Source organism: Trichosurus vulpecula, chromosome 5 (assembly GCF_011100635.1).
Source record: "Trichosurus vulpecula isolate mTriVul1 chromosome 5, mTriVul1.pri, whole genome shotgun sequence".
In the NCBI taxonomy this organism is placed as follows: domain Eukaryota; kingdom Metazoa; phylum Chordata; class Mammalia; order Diprotodontia; family Phalangeridae; genus Trichosurus; species Trichosurus vulpecula.
In genome coordinates, this window is record NC_050577.1 from 295334914 (window position 1) to 295340695 (window position 5782).

A 5782-nucleotide genomic window follows, 5' to 3' on the forward strand; every position below is an offset into this window, starting at 1 on the left:
GAAGATCAGAAGAGAGAAGAGGGATTAGTGAGAGCTAGAGCTGGAAGGGCCCTTAAAGGACATCTAGCCCAACCTCCTCATTCTTACTGGGGAGTAAACTGAGGACCAAGGAAGTAAAATGACTTGCCCAAGGTGACAGGTACTAAGTGTCTGGTTTGGCATTTGAACCCAGGTCTTTGGGTTCCAGAGTTAGGGTTTAGTCATCCAGTGAGCAAGAGTCAGGCCTAGGATTCAAGCTCATTCATTTTACCCATGACTCCTTCAACTTGCTTGGTCATCTTAGATCTATATTTCCTCTAGTTCTGTTGAGACAAGATAAGTTAAAGATAAATGATATTTCATCACCAGTGGTGAATTCAACAGAAAATGGTAACTGCATGAGAGGCCCTGCCCCTTCTAAACCTGAAATGTGAAGCAACTATGGGTGTTACTTTAGTAAAAGTGGAAATGGTGAGGGAGATAGGGGAGAAATGGCTACTGTTGTGTAGGACCTCCAGGAAGACAAGGCCCCAGCCTCAGTCATCTGGATACATAGACTGCTCAGGTTGGGAGATACCAAGAAGGATCACCCCCATTCCCCTAAGAACTCCTTCCCTTCCCACTGTGGCCTCCATGACAACTGACCCAACCATGACTTCACATTTGAATGGTGGACTTGTCAGATTTGGAGAGGCAGGAGTGACCTTAGAACATAGAATGTCAAAACTGGGAGAGATCTGAGAGCAGAGAATGTCAGGGGTAGGAGAAACCTTAGAACATAAAATGTTGGAGCTGATAGAGACCTTAGAACATACAATGTCAGAGCAGGGAGGAATCTTAGAGCAGAGAATGTCAAGTATGGAAGGAACCTTAGAACCTTTGAACATAGAATGTTGGAGATGGTAGGGACCTTAGAACATGGAATGACAGAGCTAGGAAAGATATTAGAACAGAAAATCCTAGAACAGAAAATGTTAGAGCTTCAGGGGAAGCTTGAGATATCTAGAAGATGAAATGTCTAAGCTAGAGACTTTACAACAGAGAATGTAAGAACTGAGAGCAGTCTTAGAACATGAAATATCAAGGATGAGGGAGACCTTCTAATACAGTGTGTTAGAGCTGGGAGGGACCTTAGAACAGGGAATGTCAGTGTATGTGTGAGTGGGGGTCTTTAGATCATAAAGTATCAGAGTTACATGGAGGTCTAGAGGATCATATAGTCCAACTCTTCCATTTTTCAGAGGACGAACTAAGACCCATAAAAAAGAAATACTTAATTCAAGGTCTTTGGACAATTAAGTGTAAAACTTAGGACCTAGATCAAGGTCTCTTGAATTATGGCTCAGAGCTTTCCCAGTTCAATTCACCATCTACTGTGCCATCACCTTGGGGGGAAAGGAGAGGTGAATAGATGCCCTCATGGAACTTACAGCCATTGCTGACTGGAGGTATCAGGGTAAGTTAAATGGAGGAGGTGGGATCTGAACTGGGTAGAAGGGGTGTGTGTATGTGTGGTGATAATAATGGTGGATGTTTAGACATCGGTACTGGCCTGAACATAAGCCTACAACAAGTGAAATGCAACATTTTGATAAGAAAGGGGAAATTATCTGACTTATTTAGACGAAAAATATAAACTATTGAAAGGAGTCCAATGAATGTGGAGACAGATTATAACCAGAATGCCGGGATAAGGATGGTGGAATTTGTTCAGCAGGCAATGAGGACATACACACAAATCTCCAAAGTTTGGACAGTGAAACTAGAGCTCTTGAGATGTGGCTCATGGCTGGAAATATGGCTCTGGATGGATGAGGAACCTTATTCGAAACCAACATGACAGGGAAGGCTTACATTGTATGTTAATAAGATAGAGCCATTCAAATAAAACCAGGCATGGAACGAGTGGGCGAGGAGGGGGTGAACTCATGGTAGAGAGTCCTTTGGTGAACATCAGTGGAGGAAGAAAAAGAAGTGATTTTGTCATCAGAATATACTACAGACTGCCTGACCAGAAAGAAGAAAGAGATAATGATATAGAGGAACAGGTCACAAGCATGGTAGAGTGGCATGAAAGAGCAGTCATTGGAAACTTCAATTATTCAAACACCTGGAACTCTCTGCCCAAAGCAGAACAGCTAATAACTTCTTAATTTTTCTTAATCATAATTTCATCCTTCGAAAGGTTAAATAACCAAAAAGAAATTCTGCACTGGGTCTGATTCTCACTAACAAGGGATAAGTTGTTGAGGTGGAAGTAACCAGAGGATGGCAACCAGCATAGTGAAAGACCTTGAGTCCTTGTCCTATTAGAGTTGGTTGAAATAACAGGGATGTTTGAGCCAGAGAAGAGAAGACTCCCTTGAGGAATGATATCTGTCTTCAAGTATTTGAAGGGCTATCTTGAGGAAGATGAGTTACCCTTGTTCTTCTTGGTCACAAAGGGCAGAATCAGGAACAACAGATGGAAGCTGGTAAGAATCCAATTTAAGCTTGATGTCAAGCCCAACTTTCTGACAATTTAAGTTGTCCCTAAGTCAGATAAGCTGCCTTTGGGCCTGTTGGGGGTCCACCTTATTGGAGGTCTTCAAGAAGACATAGAATGAACATGAGTATATTAGAGTAGAAATTCCTTTTGGGTAGGGGCTGGATTAGAGGGCCACCAATGCCCCCACTAACTATAAAATTCCCTAATTTTGTGATTTTGTGCCATCAAAGAATTTTGGACTAAATGATTATATGACTCTAGAGAGGAATAAAGGAAATTAACAGGCAGAACAAGGAGAGTGGAGCATGGAATGAGAGAAAGAGAAAACAAGCAGTCTAGATAGGAGGCCATGGTGATGGCCCAGGCAGGGAGCAGTGAGAGCTAGTACTAGTGTAGCAGTAATGAGAAGAGGAAGGTGGAGACAGGTGGAGAGATACTGAGGAGGGAGAATGACTGAGCAGCAACTGATGGATATTTGCAGGTGTGGGAGAGAAAGAGTCAAAGACAATCCCAGTGTTTTAAACAGGTCAAAGCAGTTAGATGACTCCAGGCATCAATCAAGAGAATAACTGAAGAAAATTGCTGTGGCCAAATAACCCATGAGCCTCTTTGCCCTTAGCTAGTGGAGTGAGCACTCAGTTAATGGATGTGTCAATGGACTCAGAGCCAGTCTTCATACTTTTCCAGGACCCGTTAGAATAAATAGAAGATAATTAACAGAGGGAAGGCACTGGAATTAAGAAGGGTTGGGAAAGGCTTCCTGTAGAAGGTGAGATTTTAGTTGGGACTTAAAGGAACCCAGAGAGGTCTATCATCAGGGCAGAGGAAGAAGAGCATTCCAGACGTGGGGAAGAGCCAGAGAGAATGCCTGGAGCAGAGAGTAGCCCAAGTATGTATCATTCCTGCTTCTAGCACCTAGGCCAGTGCTTTGCACATAATAGGTATTAAATTGATAATTGTTGAATTGAGAGAACACTTCTGAACTCAACCTCCGGATTCTAATCCCAAGACTGACACTAACACTGGCCTTAATTTCCTCATCTGTAAAATGAGGAAGGTGAGAAAGGTAAAATGACTAGATGACTTCTAAACTACTTTCTAGTTCTAATATTCCGTATTTTAACGGGAAGAACTTGGGCCAACATTGGTAGAAGTCAGGGTCATGTGCTTTTTGTGGGGTGGGAGTGGGGTAGCTGACCACTCTCAAATGTCGACAGCCTGTGCATTAACCCAACCATGGCAAGAGCTTTATCATTCTGGAGTGTGGGAGGTAGAGGTTGTTAAATGGGAAGAACACCAACTTCGGAGTCAGAGGACCTTGGTTCAAAGCGTACCTTCTACGCTCACTACCCATATGACCTTAGGCAAGTCACTTATGCTTGCCTCCTCATCTGTAAGCTAAGAGAGTTGGACTACACGGCCTCTGAGGTCCCCTCCAGCTCTCATCCATGGACCATAGGCCATTCCATCGGCCCAATCTCTACCAAGTCTTCCTTTACGAGAAATGTCTGTGGTTTTAGGTTGGGGGTATCATTGGTATGAAAAGGGAAATAGGGCACAGAGTAGTTCCCTGTTCTCTTTACAATTCACCACTGATGATGAAAGTCCCTTTATCTTGAACTTATCTTGTCTTAGGAGAACTAGAGAATGTAAAATGCCAGATGATTAAGCAAGCTGGAAATGAGGCAGTGGAAAATGAAGGGTCAGGAAGGAGCTCAGGAAGGGGAGGGAGGATAGGGAGAGGAGCCTCAGAGGCCAACTCATTCAATGCTTTCACTTTACATATTTGGAAACTGAGGCCTAGAGAGAGGTCTTGGTCAAGGTCACACAAGTCTCAGCATGTTTCTACCACGGCCTAGACTGCCTTCAAGTAGAAAACAAGATAAGCAAATGAAAGTCACACACTGTAGAATGCTCCCTTAGCAATTTCTAGTTTTGAAGGTGCTGGGACATGTTGGAAGAGAGCTTCTCCACATGCCTGCAGCTCTATGGAGATCTGTCCTCCATTGAAAAGTTTATGTTTGCTCTTTTTGTGGTGGTGAAGAATTGGAAGTTGAGGGAATGCCCATTAATTAGGGAATGGCTGAACAAGTTATGAATGATTGTGATGGAATACTGTGGTGCTATAAGAAATGGTGAGCAGCATGATTTCAGAAGAAAACCTTGGAAGACTTATATGAACTGATGCAAAGTGAAGTGAGCAGAACCAGGAAAACAAATTACATAGTAACAGAAGTAATGTAAAGACAATCAATGATGGAGAATTGAGTGACTGTGATTAATACAATTAACCACCACAATTTCAAGGGACTCATGATGAAGGATGCTACCCACCTGTAGAGAGAGAATCAATGAACTGCATACTGAAGCATATTTTTTTTCACCTTCTTTATTTTTCCTGCTTTTTTTGCAATATGGCCAATGTGGAAATATGTTTTACATGACTTCATATGTCATATCCATTAGGGTATCATATTTCTTGCCTTCCCAATCAGAGGTGGGGTCTCTTCCCTGCTTATACAGTTTTACAACACCATGAACTCATGAGTCTCTCAGCCAGTCTATACTGGCAGAGTCACAAAGCTCTCCCTCAGGAAATTGCCCCAGGCTTGGTGAGAATGTTGCCTATCTGCAGCAGCAGCAGCCACAGCTAATGTTGATAAAGTACTTATGCTGTGCCACCTTTCCCTGAAGGTGGATAGCATCCTTCATCATGAGCCCTTTGAAATTGTGGTGGATAACTGTATTAATCACAGTCACTCAATTCTCCATCATTGATTGTGTTTACATTACTTCTGTTACTATGTAATTTGTTTTCCTGGTTCTGCTCGCTTCACTTTGCATCGGTTCATATAAGTCCTCCTAGGTTTTTCTGAAACCATCCCTTTTGTCATGTCTTATAGCACACAGCCTGGCACAGTGCCAAGAACTTTACAAATACTATCTCATTCGGTCCTCAGAATTACCTGGGGGAATAGGTGCCATTATTATCTCTATGTTATAGATGAGGAGACTCAAGCAGACAGAGGTTAAATGACTTATCCAGGGTCAAATAGCTAGCAAGTGTCTGAGGTCGATTTGAATTCAGGTCTTCCTGACTCCAGCCCTGGTGCTCTATCCACTATGCTACCTAGATGCCCCTATCACAACCTGAATGTTTCACAGGTTGCAAATGAGAGAAAGACTTTGTAAACATCGAAGTGAATCTTAAAATTGTGAAATTATTGTTATTATTATTAATTATTCTTGTCTGCCCTCAAAATGGGTCCAGGCTGGCACAATAAATTGATAGGTAATAGATATACCCTGGATGAC